Raw genomic sequence first — 24,686 nt, 5'->3', positions numbered from 1 at the left:
AACTATTCAAAAAGCTATTTCTATCTATACACTCTTAAAAATGTTGGGCAACATACGGTCCACACAACAATTGGTTAAAACTTTATCCAATTCTGGGTAGTTTTACACCAATAATGTGTGCTTTGGGTGAAAACTACACAGTATTGGTGTAAAACTACCCAGAATTGGATAAAGTTTTAACCAATTGTTGTGTGGACCGTATGTTGCCCAACATTTTTAAGAGTGTAGGTATAATGAAGACCAATTGCTATCGAGAGCTTGGTGTTCAGACATCCAAACTGATACAAAATGTTCTCTATCACCTAGATTTATAGGTCCCCTATAAGCTAAATAATCATCAAATGCCATATAAAAAATACAATGAAATTTCGTATCCTGTCCACCATGTTGGCATGTATCATTAAGTCATTAACACTCTTTTAATAATAGAATATCACCGATATCACCCTGATCAGGAAAGAAAATATATAATTTTATCCATAGTCGATTCGCTCGCTATCTTTGGACTAATCATTTTTAAAATATTATTTATATGTACATGTATATAGGTTTATTCGCGAGCAGGAAGTGCAAGCCCTTGGAATATTCCACACCTATAATTATTAACAATTACGACACGGATTGGAAGGTCATCAACAAGTATATAAAACAATCAAGAAAACAAGCACATCCTCGAGCTAAAATATTCAGGACGTTTATGACGTTGGAATCGCAGGATGTTAATAATGTCATAACAATCATCATTACCAATATAAATGAAAGGCAATAGCAGTACGGGTTTTGATTTTTTTTTTTATAAACCGTGAATATATTGAAGGGATTCTTTGAATATCGTTGGGAAACTACGAATATACTTTTTCAATCAGATTTTAGTGTGGTCATATGATTGGCTCGAAGTTGGGGCACGGACCCACACGGTCAGTTTGTCCAACTAGAAAAATAGATATAAAAGTGCAATACATTAAAGGACAAGTCCATCCCAACAAAAACTTGATTTGAATAAAAGATAAAAATTCAACAAGCATAACACTGAAAATTTCATCAAAATCGGATGTAAAATAAGAAAGTTATGACATTTTAAAGTTTCGCTTCATTTCACAAACAGTAATATGCACATTTCGGTCGGTATGCAAATGAGGGAACTGATGACATCACTCACTCACTATTTCTTTTGTATTTTTATTATATGAAATATGAAATATTCTGATTTTCTCGTCATTGTCATGTGAAATGAAGTTTCATTCCTCCCTGAACACGGAATTCCATTATTTTAACATTTTTGTGCTTCAGGCAAGGAGGTCCTAATCATCAAATTCGTAAACATTGAAATATTGTATAATTCAAATAATAAAAAAATCAAAAGAAATAGTGAGTGAGTGACATCATCGACTCTCTCATTTGGATGTAACTGGCTCGTTCATATAACTATTTTGTTAAAAATAAGCGAAACTTTGAAATGTCATAACTTTCTTATTTAACATCCGATTTTGATGAAATTTTCAGCATTGTGCTTGTCTGATTTTTCTATATTGATTCAAATCAACATTTTTCTGAGGTGTATTTGACCTTTAACAATGGCAAAAGCCTGCATTTGGTAGCAAAAACAGACTGAATGATGTACATGTAGAGTTAATTCTGTTTCAAACACAATATAAATATTCAAAGAGACTTATACACAGACAGGATTCCATGAAAAGAATAGATTTCCATGATATAATATACGTTCCCCCTTTTTTATTAAAAGAAATGAAAAATTGAATCAACTGATTTCAGTTAACAAAATCCGTATTTTTCCGATTTGCCCTTAAAAACTGGCATTCGTCAATGTAAATTACCTCCGAAGAATATTAATTTCGTCGGAAATTATTTTGATGTGGTTATAATAATGACTCATATCTTTCATAACTTCATTAGTCCTACCGTCATAAATTGAATTATTCGTAAAAATAGATACTCTTCTTCTTTTCTTTGCTTCCATTTAGATGCTAAACCAACGAGACAAGATTTTTGCATTCCGTTGAATTAGAAAAGCGTGGTTTAATAATTTGTGTGGATGTCAAATATAGAGCGCTGTTTAAATAATATACTCTGCTCTGCTGGAATTCTTGCGGTTATAGGGGACTTCCTAACGTGTACTTTTCTTGAACTTGACTCTGAAATACCATCGTAGTTTTGTCACCTGTTGCTAATTTTAGTCCCACTTTTTGTGGTAATTCTATCGTCCCACTGAACACATTGCGGGGCTTCCATCGTCAATACTCGATCTACAAACCAACCCCCAAAATGATTCGTCACCAAAAGCTCCTATCCTAAATCATCGAGGGTACAAAAAACGCGCGCTTTTGTGGCAGACGATAGCGATCACCGAATTTTATACACCACAAATTACCGTTCGGATGTCACCTGTGGTTTTTAAAGATCGTCGTCTGCTTTCGGTTTTTGCTGTCTTTTGTCTCCGCACAATACAAGGTTGTGGAAGAAATGAAAGACATGTAAGAAATGCAAGTGCTAATTATCGCGAAGAAAGGAGAAATATTCGAGGTATTTTATCTGTAATTTCTGTGCCAAGGACGAAAGACTTGATTTGGACACATGTGTAAATGGTTGGTGACCTTTTGAAGCGAGCCAACGTGATTCTTGCAAAATTGTTTGAAAACTGTCAGTACTCAAACACGAGAGGGAGCTTGACCGGTTTTTCGGCAGGCGAAGTGCACGAACACTGATAAGTTTTTAAAAGACTTAAATTTTATGATCTTCAATTTCCGTGGATACTTTATAATTTGCAAACTTTCTCTTTTTAAGTAATTCCATCTTTGATTTGATTTATTGTTTTCTTCTGCATTCATAACATTCGTATACATACAATTTTCATTACATAACAAACATAATATATTGGTAATTGATTTTGGTATGAATCATAAAGAAAAAAAAACTAAATAAAAAAGTCATTCTAAACAAATATGATTTACTACCAACAAGAGAAGGATTGTCATTATAACCAGATTGCTTGAAAACAATGGCAACCCCTTGGCAACAATCTTCATAAATGTCCGTAAAAAACAACCCTCAATATTTTATGAGGATAAAAAAAATATGAAGTAGGCATCACGAGTACTCTTTCAACTTATAGAATATTATGTTTTGTGGAAAACATGTAAAAAAAAAATGTCTGTAAAAGAATGTATGTAAAAGAGTTATATGTAAAACAATTTGATTCGTTATCGTCTTTGTTCATATTATGAAATAAAGGTTCTTTTTATTCTCTGTAATAAAAAGGAAAGAATGAAAAAAAAAATCTTCAAGTAAGATTAGTGTAGTTATTAGGATGGAGGGGTAGGGTATTTTTGTTTGGGGTATTGGTCTGGGTCCGGGGTAATTATCCGGGATAATGGCTCGCGTTGGGTTGTTTTATGGGGTTACATACATGTTGTAGCTTCGAGGATGGTTGCCTAGGGGTTATTAAGTAGGGGGGGGGGGGGCGGGTAATCATGGCTGTCAAGTGTACATTGTAATATGTATAATTGTCCAAGAGGAGGGCTATATTACCCGAATCGTTAGTCGTAACAGGGGTAATCATCCTAAACCTAAATGATGGTTGTCAAGAAGGGAAGCGGGAGGGGGGGGGGGGGGGTACCTTGTCTTAGATTACTAGAGGTGGTCGTCTTGGGGCTGGGGGCTATTTAGCGCGGGGGGGGGGGTAATTGTCTTATAGAAGGTATTTATAAGTGGGGGTAATTGTCCTCAAGGGTGCTTGCACTGACGGGTTATTTTCGGAAGGGGCACAAGTCCGAAATTATGGTCAACTTTTGTGATGGGCGAGTGGGAAGGTGATCCCTGAGGGAGGGGGGGTGTCCAGGTGCAGGCCTTTCGGGATATTGATTACAGTGTAGATAAGAAATTCAAATGTATTCAACATCTTTAAAAAAATTCTCAAAAGAACAAATTATAAACCGGATAAGTCTTGTCCCTCCAGACTCTTTTAAACTAGCCATTCTTTACTATTTTTTTTTTCAATATTATATGCCAGAAAAGAGCGAGCATGGTGGGAGGTACATTTTGACCCGCATGTATCCTTTAAAAAAAATCCCAGTAAAATTACCTATACCAAATATTTTTAGTTTAGACTGCTGTAATTGATAGAAATTTCTTGATGATTTTCAGATGCTAATCAAGTTGAAACAAAATCAATTTATGTCCGCATTATACTAACACGAATATCATTGTCGCTTCTATAATACCTTTACATTATTCCTTAGTCATAGATTTTAATTATGCAATGACAAACTAATTTACCGTACCTCGTCTAATTTAGAAAATACTAATTATGTAATTATTATTAACAAGATGTTTATAAGAGCTTGCAGCATTTTTACTTAATATTCTCCAGGCGCTTCCTGTGGTACTGCAGCTCTAATTGTGACGTTTGTAAAATATTTTGACCTGTCTTCCGTTCGAAATTAAACGATTGACATATCGTTTTATGCATTCGTATAATTTGCTACTTTATCACTGTCTTAAACTCGAATAAAGTCATGATTAAACCATGGACCGTAATAGGTCCATGATTAAACACAACAAAACATAGAAAAGTTGATGGTTATGGTGGTGATGGTTAGTCTGGTGGAGGTGATGATGATGATGTTGACGACGATGATGATGGTTATTGTAATGATAATGATGACGAAGACGATGAAGATGGCAATGGTGATGATGATGATGACGATGATGATGGTAATGATGATGGTGGTAATGATGATGATGAAGGTAATGATGATGAAGATGATGGTGATGATGATGGTGGTGATGAAGATGATGATGAAAGTGATGTATTGATGATGACGACGATGATGGTAATGATGATGCTAAATCAATTAGCATCATTGGGGTCAATGAATGCCATGTCCATCACGGTGTTATAATCAGCAATGTTTATAGGCCTACATGACGGCGATGGGGGCAATGCCCACGGCGGATTGAACTTTTCAACGATGAGGGTAATTCTGATCAAGATGTTCATGCTGATAATCTTTAAAATTAAACCGACAAAACTTCTGCCTGATCGCGACAGGACAAAGATAGTTTCGTCTCGCCAATCTGGAGCAGAGTGATGGACTCTCACGCCCCTGCACGAGTCGGAGAAAGGTCGGTGGTCTAGACGAGAAACATGGGGTTCCAGGTGATATAGGGGCTATTTTGAAGAGCTATTTATAGGGGCGGCGTCATATCATGTGGATTTGATCGACCAGGAACGTACCTGGATGGTACGTCATCAGACGGTGTAGGACTAATGAACAAACTTCCGCATATATATACGATTACGAGCTTTAGCATGTTTAAAACGTTTCGAGTTGATTGTTCCTCCGATCTCAAAAACATAACGATGGACGTTCTTTTCAAATTTCCATATAACAATTGATATGTAGTCGAATTTAAAACAGGTTGGCGTTTCATAAAGCTGTTCGTAAAGTTACGAACGACTTCACGCCCTTCACGCACGACTGGAACATGTTCTTAGGTCATCACTCAATTACATCTAAGGATATCACATAGCACAAGAAAGGATACCAGTCGTGCGTTAAGTCATTTGTATCTTACAAACAGCTTTATGAAACACCCACAAGGTCTTAATACTTGCTAATTCAAAATGTACCTCAATTCAAACCCAGTATAAGAAAAACAGGTGTTTTTTCTTCTCTTTATTTTTCTGAAGAGCATAGAGACAGTTACGTTATCATAATGTCACTGTCTGATGTGCACTATAATTATTCATACGGCAGTATGTGTTCACGAAGCGGGAGTGCAGGGGGGTGGAGTGGGGGTGGCTGCATCCTATCAAAACACTTCTAAGCGTTTCATTTGACGTAGAATAAAATTCGAGAAGTGTCCTATAATTATCACTGGGGTTACTGAAGTTTACCTTAAAAAGAAAATAACATCAAGTTGGTACCAATCGTACTGACGTATTGGTCAAGTATCATCGAACTCAAAAGCAGCAAACAATGTTTTCAAAAAATTCCTAATGAATCTCATAAATTTTCATGATCTCAAGCGCTTGATTTAATAATTAGTTCTCAATCATTATGCTCTTTAGCAAAGTTGTCCTGTTTTCAAGTTAACCCACAAGGCCACAAATCATCAAGCATAACTTACTGCAGGAAATAGAGAGTAAAATAAACATAAAAAATGGATGAAAATTTGAATTTTAGAGTTATGCATGATATATCAGTGAATAATATAATGTACGGACTTCATAAGCAATGAGTGATGTCATGTATGATATGATCCCACTTTGACAGTTTTCATTCATATGAAATCTTCAGATTTGAAGTAAAAAATTGTTATTTCAATAATAATCAAAACGAAAAGTGGAGACACGGTATCATCAGATCACTCATTGCATATTCATGACATGCATAGAAAAGTTTTAAATAAAAAAAATGCTTGACTTATCAATGGGATAACTTATTTTCAATGACGATAATGATAATTACGATATTCAGCATTTATAAAGTGCTGTTATGTAGTATGCCTATCCATAGGCGCACTACATTTCAAATGTCAGTGAAAATGCTTTAATACAAGTGAATAATGTAAAATTGCTTGTGTATTTAGTGTCATTCAAAGCAACAGAATACTCCAATATAAATGACTTTGATTCATATCAAATCATGATTTTAATAAATACATACATTTAGCTAACACATATAATGGTTGCCAAAAGATGTCAGAGGTTAAAAGTAATTCATTTTCTGAACATATAAATAATATTGTCCATTTATATACCAGTTATATATGGGTCTGTCGGTTTTATATCAACTCCACTGATAATACATTTCCAAGACTTCTCATCTGTGCATTCAATATATACTTCACCAGAATGTGCGTGTAATCCAAGCTTTGTACGAAGTTACAAATTGATGCAGAAGTTTGAGGTTCGAGCCCTGGGGGGTGTTTCACAAAGATTTAAGTATGACTGAAGTCGCACTTAAATGCCGACGCGTACATGATATGCAACGCGGGATCTTATTGATAGACACGCATTAGTGCGCGTCCTCATGATACGATCTGACCAATGCGGTCAAGCCTTTCATACCGTACGCAACTCTGTATTTAAGTGCGACTCTAAGTCATACCTAAATCTTTGTGAAACACCCCCCTGGTCACATAGCTGATTGATACACGTCCTACAAAACTCAATTACACACACACCCTTAAAAAAAATCAATTTTACTATGAATTATTTTGACCATTTTTTTTTATTCTAAAAGAAAAAATTCTTTAACTTGACTCCCCCTTGCTGTGAAAATATGTTTTTATCTCAAACATTTCATATTTCTATGATAAATAATCATTTGTGACAGAATAAGGTTTCAAAATCGAGACAAAATGTAAATGATGTATTTCATAACATGGTACAAATCTTCCCATTCATTAAAAGAGAGATTCTATTCAAACAAGTTTCACATCGTTGAATATATCAATATCTCCATCACCTTATGGAAAGTATTATACTATCACACTCGTGTCCATTTTAACATTACTTTACAACCCATTGAAACGTCAATCATTGGCAAGATATTTTGATTAAGAATGTTGAGTAGCTCAAAGGGTCTTCCTAACGTTGTGGAAACTCAAAAGAATAAAAAATTCTCATGTTGGTGGCATATAATTATGTTTGGAAGGATAGGAATCAGGAGTATGAAGGTTTTGAAATGAATGACATTACCATCAGGATATCTATTACTGAAAGGTGCTTTCTCACTGCTACCATGAGATAATACTGAAGTCTTTGAAGGGAATATCGTCTGGGCTCCGTAACACAGAGATTAGCGATTAATCGCTTATTTGAAAGAACAATTCTGATTGGTTCCTAGTCTACAGAGCATAATGCGCAAGCAACGATGATCTTGATAGGCCATTTTATTTAGCGATTAATCGCTAACCTTTCTGTTCCGGAGCCCTGGTCACTCTGGCTACTTGCTCATTTTCAAACTGTTTGAAGGACTAATGATTCTTTGACGTTAATTCTCAGGGTTTCACCTTGAACTATTATTGTCATTTGGCAAGTAAAAGAGCACTATAGCACGCATAGTAAAAAAATAATGTTATTCATTTTTTTTTACATATTCAGATAAGAGTATTTGATATGATTTTTTTGCAACTGATAGTGTCACTTTGCCCTTTCACTTGCCTAATAACGATACATTTATACATGTATGGCCATGGAGCACATAGTACACAATGTTTTTAATGACTTTAGCTCAAGCTACCGAAAGCTGTATACCAATCAAATCATTTGTTTATGAGGAGTCAAATTCAACCTGGAATATCTCCAGTAGGGAGTCAACTCTGTTTCAAGTCAAAATGAATAATTCCTGAGTCACTTCGACTCTGAATTGAGTGATTTTTCAGCTGCTGTTACACCATTCCGAGTCAAATTATTTCTGAGCCACTCAAGCTTGGGAGACAGTAGATGCCCAGCTCTTGCCTTGCCTAGTCAAATTTGACTACGATGAAATCCAGGGCAGAAATAGAATGTAAAAGTTAGCATTGAATGATTTGTTGCATATAGCAGACACACAAAAAACTCATGACATTGTCCAACATGTCTTACGATACTATAATGAAACAACCTATCAAGAGTCTTGATATCACAATTTCTTCATTCTGATCTTATGAGGTTGTCTGCAAAATTTTAGAATTAAAGTGTCTCTCATCCTAGTCCATGCAAACAAGTTGATTTGAACAAACATAATGATGAAAAAAATCATAACAAATGGAGCGCCTCTGGCCTGCATTACATGATTCAATATAGCAGCAGTGCTGACTTTGAAAACGACTATAAAATTATTTAAAAAAAACACCATTCATGTAATGATAAAAATACTACGTTCATTGAACATGACATTTGACCTTGATCATGTGACTTGTGCAAGATGATCAGTTATACTTGATTTCCCCAATGTCCACATTTCATGAACTATATCCATAAAATTTCAAAAAGTTATGATGGCAATTCATACCCCAACATGGCCAAGTTCATTGACCTTAAATGACATTTGACCGTGTTCATGTAACCTGAAATTCGCACAGGAAGTCCAGTGATACTCGATTATTCTTATGTCCAAGTTTTATGAACTAGATCCATAACTTTCAAAGTTATGATGGCAATTCAACAAATACCCCCAACATGGCCAAAGTTCATTGACCCTAAATGACCTTTGACCTTAGTCATGTGACCTGAAACTCATGCCGGATGTTCAGTATCAAAAATACTTAATTACCCTTATGTCCGAGTTTTATTATCTAAGGTCTATATACTTTTAAGTTATGCCATTTAAAAAACTTAACTTTCAGTTACGATTTCAATGTTGGCGCTGCCATCGGGAAAGCTATGCAGGGGAGATAAAAATCAGGTGTAAAATGATGAATCATGAGATTTTAAAAGTTTTGCTAAATTCAAAATATCAGTTATAAGTACAACATACACAATATAGAATTGAGGGTACTTATGATAACACCCACTCATTATTTCTTTCGTATTTCATCATTTCCCTCAATATAATGTAAAACAGGGTTTGATTCCTTTGAGAACATGTGGAATTGCTACTGTGATACAATCAAGAGCTTCCTAATAGCAAAATTCCCCCTCAGGGGATAATAAATTACTAGTATCATTTCAATTCTTACGACCAAATACAGAAGAATTTGAATTATTCTACAAATGGATGTCATATACTAGTAATAGAATACAAAATGAATAGGTGGGCAGGTGATATCACTTTCTCTCTCAGTTGTGCCATTTTGTGCATTAACTGTTATGTGAAAATAGGCTAATTTCAAAATGTATAATGTATAAAGTTTACATCAAATTTTGATGACATTTTCAGTATTAAGTTTCTTCAATATTTCTCTTTGTATTCAAATCAAGCTGTTGTTGGAGGTGGACAGGTCATGAGGAAGTTTTCAAAAATGAGAGAAAGAGAGAGGATGATGAGATGATTACCAATCTGTGGCTTCAATCCCCCTCAATCAACTAACTACATGTACACGTAATGAGTCTCTAATGATCTTACATCAGGTTTATCAGAACGACTATGAAAGCGTACACCCTATACGGCCGAAAATGACATCACAGCAGAAATTTAATGAGGCCTCCACACACCTTTGTACAACTGATCCGATTATGGAAAAAATCGTTTTCTTTCTGAAAACGTGAATAATTATTTTATTTATTTGAGATTCAAATTCACTGTAAGAATACTAGTACAACAATTATCAGGTGATTGCAAACATTTATTTTGAGTAAAGGCCAAATTAGTTTCAAATCATAGGCAATCATACGAATGATATGACATCATTACGACTAGATATTCAATTCACTTTTATTCCAATAAGGAAGGTAGCATAGGCATATATTTGATTATAAGTATTTGTATGATGATTTAGATGTTCCATGTTTCAATATATGCATCAGCTTTACTACATTTTATTACAAAATAGGGTTGCAGACCAAGCATAAGGTGTGTGGTGGCCTGAAGGGGTACATGGATGTAGACATACATGTATGATGGTAACTCCTTTTTAAGATAGTGAAAGCATTTAAAGCAATGATGGTAACTCAGTGCAAGAACCACAACAAATTTGGTGAAACATTCTATCCTCTTTGTCCTTGTTCCCCCGTTGACTTCTGAATTCTGTATTTCTCAATCTTGCCCGTAGGCAAAGGGTTAAATTATCAACAGCTCCTTGACTTTTTCAATAACTGCTACTCAAACCCTCCACTCTTAATCGATGACCAAAATAATTTTTTCACTAAAATGGGGACTCAAAGACATTTGTATCCCCCCTCCCATGCAAATTTGATGCTGATGTATACGGTCTTAGACACCTTCAGAGATAAGCAAACTTTAATATATATTTTGAATTTGATTGGCATGAAGAAATGATATATTGGTAAATGATGGTGTTCGCTAGCTATACCAGTCAAGGAAGAGGAGAGAGAAAGAACAGACAACAAGGAAGAACAGGATCCATAATCTCATGCCAGCATTATTCTTGATTGCCTAAAATAAAAAATAATAAAAAACAAGCAGAAGGAAAGAATAAAAAAAAGATATTAAAGACAGTTGATAATTCTTTTTTTTGGGTAAAACACACTAATGAAGAAACCTAAACATATCTTTTGCAAACTTTCTGATGAACCAGCACGTAATAATGCGACTAAAGCCACAATTTTGTCCAAAGTTATGTCAAAATAAACAAAATATGGATGATCATTAAATTGGCAATATATAAAGAAAGTGGTTGATTCCAACCAAATTAAAAAAAGGAAATAAAAGTGAATAATCATGGCATTGGAATCATATTGAGTGAGACATTTCAATATATAGTGTTGAATGCCAGAATATTTTCTAAATGAAGCAAAAATGGTTAATCAATAGATTGGCAATGAACTGGGAGAGAAAATTCCAACATTCTTTGTTTGATGCTAGTAATTTTTTTTGAAAAGGTACCAGAACTTATAGTATCATTAAATGGTAAAATATTAAGACAAAGATTATAACAAGAGTTAGTGCAGTTCACAATGCATGTGCCAATAATAAGGCTTATGGTTTAAGTTGGTCAACCATTTTCTCCATAGACGTACAAGATAGCATGGGCCACAAGATGTTAATCTTAACATAAATACATAAAAAGATACAAAAATCTCTTCAGTGCCATTGATATAATTGCACTGTTCTTTCTAAAGAACAAATTATTGCAGCCAAGTTCAAAACAAAGTATCAATAATCTAGCCATAAAATTAAAATGTGGGCGTGTAAAGCAATCAACTCACTTCTCTTATATCTTGATTAGCTGCTGTGATGTTTTCTGTTGTGTGCACTACCGTGTCCCCAATCCTGTCAATGTCTGCACTCTGCAAAGGAAAAAAAAAAAAGAAGGCAAGAACATTGTTGAAAGTAGTAAATAATAAGCCAGTTAAGAGATACAAATTGGGCAAGACCACAGCATGGTAACACAAGGTTGGCAGTCAATTGCAGAAAGTCAATGGTAAACCAAGACTATTGTATGCAGTTTGTTCAACCAGTGTTACGCAGCCATGGATCGGAGGGGAAATATGTAATGGTGCAGCACGTAGAATGCATTAATTGTGCACCCCTGTCAAACTCATAAATGCATGAACATTGCACATCCTGTAAAATAAGCTACAACTTTTTTTATTCATATATTTAAATAAAACATTTTTTGAGAAATGTCAACCATTATTGACTGATGACCTTTTTTTTTTGTTTTGCTTAAACTTTTCAGACAAATTTGCACCCTGTTTAAGTCTGACTCTGGACCCCACATCTGTTATACACAAGTCCAGAAAGCTGAGGCCAAGGACTGACTGTCCAAGGCCAAGGGCCCAATTCATAGGACTTCAGACCTCTGAGGGCCCCATAAATGTCCTTGAGACTAGCCTTGCAGAGCACAACCCTACTATTTACCAATCAGTAGGCCCCATTGGTCTTCAAACGGATCTCAAACTTTTGCATCATGATAATTCAATCTTCAGAATTGAAATAGTTCATGGTTTCATAAATTAAAGTACAAAAGGTGTTTGAGTATGCAACATTACTATTATCATTTCAACTTCTTATCTGCTGTTGGCACATCACAATAAAAGATTTGAACAAATTAGAAGTAACTTTTTAATGCCGTAACTTTATTTATGTCATATCTGATTTTGATGAAAGTATTTAAGAATTATGATTTTTTATCATCATGTATTAAAATAAAATTGCTTTGAGGGCAAACTTTAACATCAACAGGTCAGGGGTAAAGATTAGAGAGTTGAAAACAACAACTTTGCCAAATGTTTGAGGGTTCCAGTGACATCATATGACAAATTCAATAACAAATTACAAGCAAAAAAAAACTGAAATACTCTAATTTGATTGGTTGAATATTTACGTAACTCTCCTTGGGAAACATCGGACAGTAAACATGTTTTGTTAAAGATATTCTGTATTTTTTCTTTTGAATATGCCTTTTACATCACTTCTGATTAGGGGGTCTCTATAAAACCTGAAGATGGGGTTACTGATGATGAAGTCGTCAAGAATTTCCGATTTCCGAGGTACATGAAAACAGAATACACATCTAGGGCATCCTTTGTGATGAGAAAAACACCTCCCGTTGGGAAATGATTTACTTCAACAATTACCAGAGGTAATTACCTATGTTCATAGGGTAGGCGTGACAATGACAAACAAATATGGGTTTATTAAAAAAGACATTGGTCTGAAATATGATGGACAGGCGTGGAGATGAGTGAAAATGGTCCTCCTATTACCACTTAATGAGTTAGTGATGCAACAGGTGATGGTTTCACACACAAAATGGTGACAAAATGACTTGAGAAGGAAGGATTCGAAAGCCAGCACCCAGCGTGACACCTCGACGTGACACCCACTGCCGCCCTGGCCGGTAATGAGCTCTGTCGCCTCGGGCCCGTCGGGAACCACTGGTGGTAGGGGCAATTTATATGCTGCGTGGATAGTGTGTCGGAGTAATGGGTCGTGCATGTTTGAGAGACGACCTTACAAATTACCTTGTACTTTACTGGTCAATATCGACTAGAAGCCTTGTGACTAATTATCACAACAGTATAATGATCTTTAATATCAAATAATTTCTTTCATGTGGAGTAGGTGCGTAATCACAATTATGAACTTACTTGTGATCACCACAATATATACAAATTATATGATCTGGAGGCGTTGATATTTTCCTCTCATTTGCATGTGTTCATGCGGTAGCATATATCGAGGTATGATAGTGCCAATGGGAACAGCTAATTATTTCTGGATAGTACACAAAAATGACTTTTCTTAATTTCAAGACTTGTTTCATAAGGAGTGTTTGCAATTTGCACAATTACATTTATGAACATGCTTTTTACCACTTGCATAAAACAAAATTATAACTGGGTTACCAGAGGCATTTCTGTTATAACAACTTTTTTTTATTGCCCCTTTAAAAAGGTGCCTGGGATTCTGGGATTAGTACCCATTAAAAAATCATCTGGTAACAGGCATGTATGTGTGGGTGTGTGTTTGTGTGTGTGAGGGGGGGGGGGCTTCCTAGTATTTACACATATCTTTCAGGTACATGTACTTGTACATGTTATTATTAGGGTTAGAACTATTGTGCTTGAAAGTGTTTGGAATTCTTCATGAGAATTCACTGAGAGGCAACTTTATATGTCTACATCCAAGGTATTAACCAAGGTATGATAAATTTCCAGCTGTAAATTTCTGTAACTCTGCAACATTTATAAATCATATGATTATTTTTTTTAATAGCATTATGTTATATTCCTTGTCAAAGGATGAATATTTGATGTTCCACCCCCCCCCCATTTTCTGTCACTTTTCCATTAAAATCACTATATAATATGAATATGAATATAAAAAAAACTGTTACTGTGTGGATAGCATGAAGGAAACAAAAGTTTATTTGTGGATGTATTATGAGATTCCCTATGAAAATTCATTTTGATCAGGATCTGTAAAAAGATATACTAACCAAGCTCCCATGCATGATATGGGCTAAGCTTTTTCTTAAAATCTTTAAAGGAGAATGAAACTCTTGGAGCAAGTTAGCTTTTGTGAAAGCAGAAAAATCAAAGAATAAGATCAACAAAAGTTTGAGTAAAATAGGACTAGCAATAGAAGAGTTATGAGCATTTGAATGTCAAGATCACTAATGCTATGGAGATCCTCCCATTGGCAATGCGACCAAGATCTATGATGTCACAGATGAACAACTCTCCCCTTTTGGACACTGAAAATATACCCCAAAACATCTCTTTTTGCTCATTCTAATCATATGACAAACGATTCATCAATGATATAATGTTGTGAAACCTCTGTACTTGTTCTCTCATAAAGAGAACACCTCACCTTGTGATAGACTCTATAAAAGTGAGAATATAAGTGAAATAAGTACTAAAGTAATGAGGGAGTTGTACTTGTGTGACATCACAGATCTTGGTCACATTGCCAATGGGAGGATCTACATGGCATTAGTGATCTCAATATTCAAATGCTCATAACTTTCTTATTGTTCATTCAATCTTCCTCAAACTTTCAACAATATGTTACTTTGATTTTTCTCTTTGATATGGATTCAGCTGGTTTCAAGGGTTTCATTCTCCTTTAAGAATTTTTTTTTTATACATGTGATATATGCAATCACTAAATTTGTAAGTGAGAGTTCACACCTTTCAAGGAAAAAAATCAATGAAAGAGAAGAGAAACTTTTAACAAAGAATCAACATATGAAATGGTTATTACATTTTTAAGATTGGAAAGTTTGATGACACTCTACAATAAATCACACCATTATTGAATTCCTGACCGAGGTTTAGACATGCGTTGAAGGTCAAGTTCACCCTATTAAACAGAGACAAATCAAACCAAAACACAGAAAGTTATATCAGAATTTGGTGACAAAAAAGTTGTGACATAAACTGTTTATCTTATATTCACAAAACGGTTCTATACGCAGCACATGTCGTATGCAGATGAGAGATTTTGTTACATCACACACACTCACTATTAAAGTGTATTTCATCAGTAAAAAATAACATAATTTAGTGTTTGGAGAATAGGTATCACAGCTGTTCTTGCATGAATCATCATAAGTCAAAATTGTGTTAATATATTTGAAGTAATAACAATAATAGCTAGTTTTTATATGGTGCTTTTCCCATAACAGCTCAAAGTGCTTTACAGCATATCATTACACCAGTCATAGGAATCATTTAAATCCTGCAAGAAAAGTGCACAATTTCCACTCCCTGGGGAGCATTCCTTGCATTTATTGCAGCCTCATAATGGCGCTGGCAAATTCAAACATACAATAACTTTCGCATCCTACCGGGTACTCATTTAGTACATGGGTCGAGAGTGGCAAAGTGTCGATTAACGCCTTGCCAAAGGACGCTAGACCACGGTGGGATTCGAGCACACGACCCTGTTTACAAGGCGAGAGTCAGAACCACTATACCAATGGCTCTTTATTAAGGTTATCTATTTCATTGAAATTAACTTTTCGTAGACTTGACCTTTCATACAAATTGTACACAATCATAAGTCCTAATAAAGTGCCTTTGTATATTATTCACATCAATCATACTTTAAAAATGAAGAATGAAGTTCAACACAAGTGACGAGTCTATGGTATATAGCACATCTGAGCTTAGTAATTAACTTTGCACTCATTATAATACACAAAATAGCATCTAAATGTACTTAAATGTAATTTGAATAATGTCATCCAATTAAGATTATTCGCATGCAATCTATCTTATGCATACATGTACAAGGACAATCTAATCAGCTGATGAATGCAAGGGTCAATTCCTCTGAATTTCTAGATACATAACAAAAACAGATTATTGTTATTATTAAGGAAATTACATGCACTGGAGTGAATCTCTGGCCCAACCATTAACTAATGAATGATTACACAAAACAGTTTAATATAGTGGGTATTGTCACAAATCCCGTCATTGCAATGTCAAATCCTTAATAGACCAAAATGTGTCTATTAGCTTCCCTCTTGAATACAAAGTTAATTTTTCTGTTCATTCGCTATGCTCCTGTGCTAAAATTGGTAATTAAAATTGGATTTTACTGGTCATATTCATCACTTTATTCACTTTTTTGCAATTCGTATCTAGAAGCCAGGGAAGGTTAGATAAAAATCTTGTTGCTTTCATTGTTTTAGCTTAATAATGATCTACTTGTATAAAATTGTTTCAACAAGGGCTCAAAAGTCCACCAAATGAAGAAAAAAAGTGGAACGCCTCTGGCAGTCTCGCCTGCATTACGCAATTCAATATAGCAGCAGTGCTGCATCTGAAAACAGCTAATGAATAATTATTCATAGAAGAAAACACTAATATGATAATAAAGTATGTCCATTCACCCAAAATGACCTTTGACCATGATCATGTGACCTAAGACATGTGCAAAACAATCATTCATACTTGATAACCCTTATGTCGATGTTTCATGAGCTAGATCCATAAACTTTCTAAGTTATGATGCCAATTCAACACATACTCCCCACACGGCCAGAGGTCATTAACCTTCAAAAGACCTTTGATCTTGGCCATGTTCCTGAAATGCGCAAAGGGTATTCAGGAATACATTGCTGCTCATATGTCCAAGTTTCAGGAACTAGAACGATAAACTTTTAAAGTTATGATGACAATTCCACAAATACCCCAAACATTACCAAAGTTTGTTGACCCTAAATGACCTTTGACCTTGGTCATATGACCTGAAACTCACACAGGATGTTCAAGGATACTTGATTGCTCTTATGTCCAAGTTTCATGAACTAGATCCATAAAATTTTAAAGTTATGATGACAATTCCTCAAATACCCCTAACATGGCTAAAGTTCGTTGACTATAAGTGACCTTTGAACTAGGTCATGTGACCTGAAACTCGCATATGATATTCAGGGATACATGGTTGCTCTTATGTCCAAGTTTCATGAACTAGATCCATAAACTTTTAAAGTTATGATGACAATTCCTCAAAAAACCCAACATGGCCAAAGTTCATTGACCCCAAGTGACCTTTGACCTTAATCATGCGACCTGAAACTCAGGCAGGATCTTCAGTGATACACTATTACCCTTATGTCTAAGTTTTATGAACTAGGTCCATATACTTTTGAAGTTATGACAAAATTTCAAAAACTTAACCTTGGTTAAAATTTCGATATTGATTCCCCCAACATGGTCTAAGTTCATTGACCCTAATTGACCTTCGACCTTGGTCATGTGACCTGAAACTCAGGCAGGATGTTCAGTAATACTTGATTACCCTTATGTCCAAGTTTCATGAACTAGGTCCATATACTTTCTAATTTATGATGACAATTCAAAAACTTAACCTTGGTTAAGATTTCAATGTTGACGCCGCCGCCGTCGCCGACGTCAGAAAAGCGGCGCCTATAGTCTCGCTCTGCTATGCAGGCGAGACAAAAACTGAAAATGACCTGAATCAAAATTTGTTGGCAGGATTTGGTATTTTATAGATTCAAAGTTTAAATAAAATCTGTCGTGGAGATTATTTTTATCTTTATGTGTTCATCATTAATTGCCATCAATATCAATCAATAGAATTTGACAAAAAGAAGATTATATGGATTCATGAGTTCAGTACGGATGGTTTAAAATAGAAGTGGACAAAGATGGAATGATTTTTGCTAAAAAAAACCATAGAGCCATTTAGCAGGTGGATTTACGTCCCAGGTGAAAGAAATCTACAAATAAATTGCTTCATCATGCATGTCCTAGAATCAACAAAGAAGATGTGAGAGCTATCTATCATCATATGCTTCAAACCAATTTAGGAGAGAAATGACAAGCAGAGTGAATGAATGATATATAAAAAGAAGCATGCAAGCAAAACCCGGTTAGGACCTAAATTGGGAATGAGTGATAATATAGTCAGTTGCTTCTTACAAGTCAAATGGTTTTATCCTGGACTGGGGGAGAGACAAAGACACTGTGACGTCCAACAAAATGCTTGATGATTGCCCCCCTTCTTAACACCTTATGTTGCCCCCACCTTCTCAGTTTACTTTGTGGCAAACCTGACCACAACGACGTCACTCGTTTCGTCTGCCCGTCCTGATCGCCGATTGTGGCTCTGCAATCCAGACCCTGCCCACTTAATTGGGTGTTTGTCGCAGCGAATTGACAATTAACGTTTGACGTGCATTCCCTAGTGAGACAGATTTGCTCATATCCCGATCTAAAGTTGATTCGCAAAGACTTTGTGGCCATCCGCACAACAAAGACGGAGCAAATTGAAATAATGACAATGAAAGTCCTTGAATTTGCACCTACACTTCTAGCTATGACGCAAAGTCTTTAATGAGCTCTAAATTTTATAATTGAGGATAATTTCTTGTGGCATCATAACATAATGTAGCAATTCTTAAGTATTTTTCATGAAGAAAGGAGGCTATAAACAGGTGTTGAGGTCATGTTTGACAGCAAGATCACAAAATAGTACTTTCGTTTCAAAATGATATCTTGTTGAACTCTACAAGGTTCAGCCCTACTAGTCCCTAACAACAGAGAGGCATCCTCGCTGGAAATAACACATAGTCCGTATGAACAGAGCGTGCAACACTTTGTTTCACACTGTGATCACATTGTGCTGACATAATCATTCTACTGTGATTAAATGGAACATGTTTTCACACTGTGGAAACACACAGGGGTAGACTATACATGTACAGTGTGCCAACACTGGATACCAACACATTAATGTCATTATGACTTTACCAGAGAGTGAAAAGATTCCCCACTTTATCACTCTGGAATGTGAAAAGAGTGCTCAAGATGAAAAACCAATCAATACTAGATGTTATTTTTCACACTGTGTCCATATAGTAATTCTACTGTCATATAAGAGGAGCATTTTTCACACTATGGTTATTATAGTCACTATATGTATATCAATTTGTTGACACACTGTGTACCACTATGTAATATCATGTTCAAGTTTATTGCACTGGAATGACTATGTGAACGCAGTGTGAACATAGCATTGTTACACAACGTATCACAGTGTGGTGACTATGTGATCTTTCCGATATGGATTTTCCCGATGGAGGGGGGGATGTCATTCAATGTCACACAAAAGCATGGGCGTAAAAAGGGTCGTGTACAGTGAAAGGGTATCATTATCAAAAATCAAGAAAAAAGGATACACAGTCCTTTATAACACCCTGATACAAGTAAAGGGAATATTACACTTTCATGAAAATGAAATACATGTATTTGAGGCATTATTCATGGTGCGGAAAGCATGACAAAATACTTGTTTTCGGGTATTCTGAGATCGAGGGATGATTTGTTGCATAGAAAACAATTTCAAAACCCATTTACGAGCATGGTGACCAACACGTATGACAGTCCCCACAGTTTTCAACCGGATGGATTGCTATAATTTGAAGATGCGTGCCCCCCAAAAAAATTAATCAAAAATTTTTCACTAACATAAAAAATATTCACTTACAAAGTTATCCAACTGTTTCAATAATCTATAAAAAAAATTGACTTTCCTACACATGTCGTTTCCTGCTCTCACTGCGTCATTCCTGACGGACTTGAGCACTCTTTAAGAAGCCCCCAATATCAAAATCATCAAAAGAAAGCTTGATACTCATGGCAAAATTACAAGTGACATGCAATCACTATTGGAAAACCAATTTGAAGGAGTCAAATTGACAATGATTACGTTTTTACCCTTCATAAGTAGGCGTTCAAATGAACAAATATCATAATCATTATGATAACCATACCACCTCTGCAAATGATTTGCCACTGTTGAGATGTGCTTGTGATTAAAAACATGAGCCTGCAGATGAGATGCAATAACTTTATATCAAATGCTGTGCTTAGAAGCAATTATTAATGGCCTCAAGAGTGGCTAGAAGTATTGGAGTAGCATTTTAAAAAGTAAACTACAGGGGATTGTGCTTTGTTTCTTGTAATAAGAAGGACAAGTTCACCCCAACAAAAAGTTGATTTGAAAAAGAGAAAAATCCAACAAGCATAACACTTAATAAAAAAAAATGAAAATTGAAATATTGTATAATTCAAACAATTAAAAAAAAAATAGTGAGTGATGGACATCATCGATTCTCTCATTTGCATGTGACTATAAAAATTGTGCATATAATTATTTTGTGAAAAATAAGCGAAATTTTAACATGTCCTAACTTTCTTATTTTACATCCGATTTTGATAAAATTTTCAGCATTGTGCTCATCTTATTTTTTTTTTGTCTATTGATTCAAATCAACATTTTTCTGAGGTGAACTTGACCTTTAAATGCCAAATATTGCACATTTGCACTCATTATCATTTCAAAATTAATTTTAAGAAATAAAATGGTACCATAACATTTGCTCCCATGACAAGTGCTCCTACCGAAAATACACACACTAATGCAAACACATACACGAACATCGGTCATCAAGCTACATGTATATCTTTAAACTTACATGTAACCCTAATTCTCGCATCATTCTGAACTAAAAAACCATAACATGAAAACAATAATTTATTTTTGGGACTTCTTTTCACAACTTACTTCCTAAAACTGCAACATTGGACAAGCTTTTACATTGTAATGAATGGGGATTTTCCAGAATTTCCTTTTCGAGTTTCCAGGGCCCTTTTAGCATTTCAGGGGCAAAATAACCCCAAGCCCCCGTGTATTTTTTTTTCCCTGAAGACCCTAACATTCAAATAAATTAGCTGAGGAGCAGTTGTCGCAGGAGCAATGTCTCGTTACCAATAAAATATCACTTTTGAGGTAAATATCCCCATTTATCAAGTAGGTAGCAGCCTATAAAAATATGCCAATCATACTCGATCATAAACATATAAATTTAATGATAATATTCAAAAATCTGACAACATTATTCCATAGGTGTCATACATGATGGATCTGAAGTTGCTGGGGGAGGATGCAGTTTATGTAAACCATTTTTAATAAACTCAGTCCAATTCCGCTTTTTTAGCACATTTTTTCAATTTGTCCTTTTAGCACCTGTTTGAAAAGAAATGGATTATTCTCCTTGAGCAATTAAACAACTCAAGTCAAGAGGTACAAATATAGAATCTTTTAATTTTAGTACCACACATCCAAACAAAGTGCTTCTTTTGTAAGTCTAAACATGCAATGTTCGCTCACCCCAAAAAATGTGGCTTTTCAGTCAAAACCAGGTTTCCAGGGTTGCAAACTAATAACCAAAATATTTGAGATATTTATATCCAACAAAGATCAAATTTACTCATGAGGGCATGGGTATCAAGATGCATTTGTCAGATCGGTGGCGAAAAACGATACCACTTGCGGCTTTGAACTCTGGGAGAGCTGTATCTACTTTTGGTGCACCATTTATTTCCCTAGGGACCTATATGTTTGATTTGATTGCCTCATCAGGGTTTGACCTTTTCTTAAGAGGTCATGAGGGTTGCATGAAGGTGGCGTGAACATGTGGGAGCAAAAACCGCATGTATGAAAAATTAGTGTAATTTGAAATAAACAGGGTACTGTAATGTACTCAGGAGATATCGAAAAAGAAGGAAAAGAAAAATCTTGCTACAGTATTAATGTTCAATTGAAGGCTACTTTTGAAATTGAAAAGCTATGCATTCACAAGTTTTGTCTATGTTTTCAGCCAAAGTCACTGATAATTATAATGTATAAAAGAATACTGCCTAACTGGCAAACTTTGTTTCAAAGTTCTTTAATAAATTCATGCTATCATAAATACTAGGGAGCATCTTGACTAAAACTGCAGACTGAGCGTATTGAATTGATAACCCTGGGGGGTGTTTCACAAAGATTTAAATATGACTTAAGAGTCGCACTTAAATGCTGATGCGTACATGATATGCAACATGCAATCTTAATGATCAACACCCCCTAAACAAGTTTTTCTCTCTGTGCAAAATCACCCCCTAAACAAGTTTTTTTGCGGGCTTCATTTACACATTTTGGCCCCTAAACAAGATTTAAATATGACTTAAATCTACTCATTTTCATTAAATATGACTTAAATCTACTCAATTAATCTCTATGATACTGAAGTAAATATACAACTTCAACAGTGAAAAAAAAAATCATCGAGATGAGAGGTGCATTTTCTAACTTTATGTTTGTGCTGGAAGTACTGTAACCTGCTTAACTATATATTTAATCTGGAAACAGATCTATGATTCTACCATCAAAATATTGTTGATGCCTTGGAATTTTTTGCCCACTTTTGATTTCAATTTGTTATTATTGCCATGTAAACATATGACAGCAATCGGTGGCATCGTGCTCATCATCAAAAGTTGCATGCAGAGAGCTGAAATTAGTGAAATATGTGAGGAATGACACCCGGGGAGTGAGGTTTGGCAGTGGTAGGCTACTGAAAACCCAGTTGGGATCCACCACAACAGGTTGGAAGGATGAGACGAGATAGAAATGGATTGTGTCCTTAAAGGGACAGATCACCATATAATAAAGAAAGTGATGATGACGTTGATTAGCAACCACAGTAATGATAAATACAACTTCAATAATGAGAATGTAAATATGAATGGATGGTATGACTGATGATAAAAACGATGCCAATGACAGTTCAATGATGACAGTAACAAAATACAAAAATGGTTTATATCAACGCTAAAATCGGTAGAAATTTGCCTAAAATCTAAAAAGCATGTGATTCAAGTCACATTTTACTCCTTCGAAATCTCTCAAAAGTCTTTTTATCATTCAATGGCAATCATAAATTTCTCGCCATTCCTTAAACAAGGTGGTTTACAAACCACGAGTTTCGCCTGATATCGCGATCAATGAAATATGCAAAATGACATTTTGACCTCAAGATGGCCTTTGGTGTAAGCTGTGTAGGTAAATATGTGACAATAATGATCATTTGTTTGAAGTTTAAACAGAAATTATATAAATATAAGGAAATGAGGACATGTTTCATTGGACCTTTTGACCACTAGATGAACTTTGACCTCACCATCTTCATCACTATGAATGTGGTATTACCCAAGGATCATTTGCAACAAGTATGAACACAATTGATGCAGAAATAAGGAATATGAGCAAGTTAAACAAAAACTTTAATAATTTTGTAATATGAAATCGATGCACATGGCCTCCCATCATTTGACCTTTTGACCCCTAGATGAACTTTGACCTCACCATTTTTCTCACCACAAATGTGGTATTACCCAAGTATCATTGTACCAAGAATGAACACAAATGATACAAAAATAAAGAAATGAGAGCAAGTTCTACAAGAATTAAACATTTCTGTAACAGACAAAAATGAAAATTCTTGTAATAGGCCAACATGAAAAGTGTTAACTAGGTCTCTAGCGAACTTCGTTCAGGCAAAACAAATACATGTAGGCGTTGATTTTCGTATTTTATAATCACTGATGTTATAAAAGGTAACATTTTCAAGTTCATAAATAATCACATAAAGAAGTAAATACTTCACAATGCTCACAATTTCAGACAATTGAACTACAATGAAATAAAAGAGATAAATGTACACCACACCCACCAATTTTCATATTGCCAACACTTCAAGAGGTTTTTTTACTGCCAATATTATTTTCAAGTACAGTACTCCACATGTTGAGAGCAATGGCCAACTCCACAAAGATAAAAAAAAAACCAACTTTAATTCAAACAAATCAATTGATTAGTTGGCAGTGATGAGGGTAATATATCAGTGGTTGATAATCTCAGTTAAACTGCAAAAATAACAACAAATGTGGAGAGCTACAAAAAGAGACCAACCACATTCATAAATGAGAGGTTATGTAATAGAAACAGAAGGCACCTAGTCGACTAGTACCTCAATGTGTCCACAAATTTTTCATACCTATGCCAGTTAACCAAGCTCAAGGCTCCAAAGCCAATCATACTATTTTCAAACTCTTTGGTAGAACCCCATTGTGGCTTTGGACCCGTAACCTTCCAACTTTGGGGTTGACACACTAACCGCCTGACCACCAATCTGGCCATGAAGCAGTGAGTCTGATAGTCACATGCATATCAATATGT

Source organism: Lytechinus pictus, chromosome 12 (assembly GCF_037042905.1).
Source record: "Lytechinus pictus isolate F3 Inbred chromosome 12, Lp3.0, whole genome shotgun sequence".
In the NCBI taxonomy this organism is placed as follows: Eukaryota; Metazoa; Echinodermata; class Echinoidea; order Temnopleuroida; family Toxopneustidae; genus Lytechinus; species Lytechinus pictus.
The sequence above is the reverse complement of the archived record's forward strand: the minus strand, read 5'-3'. Positions refer to the sequence as shown.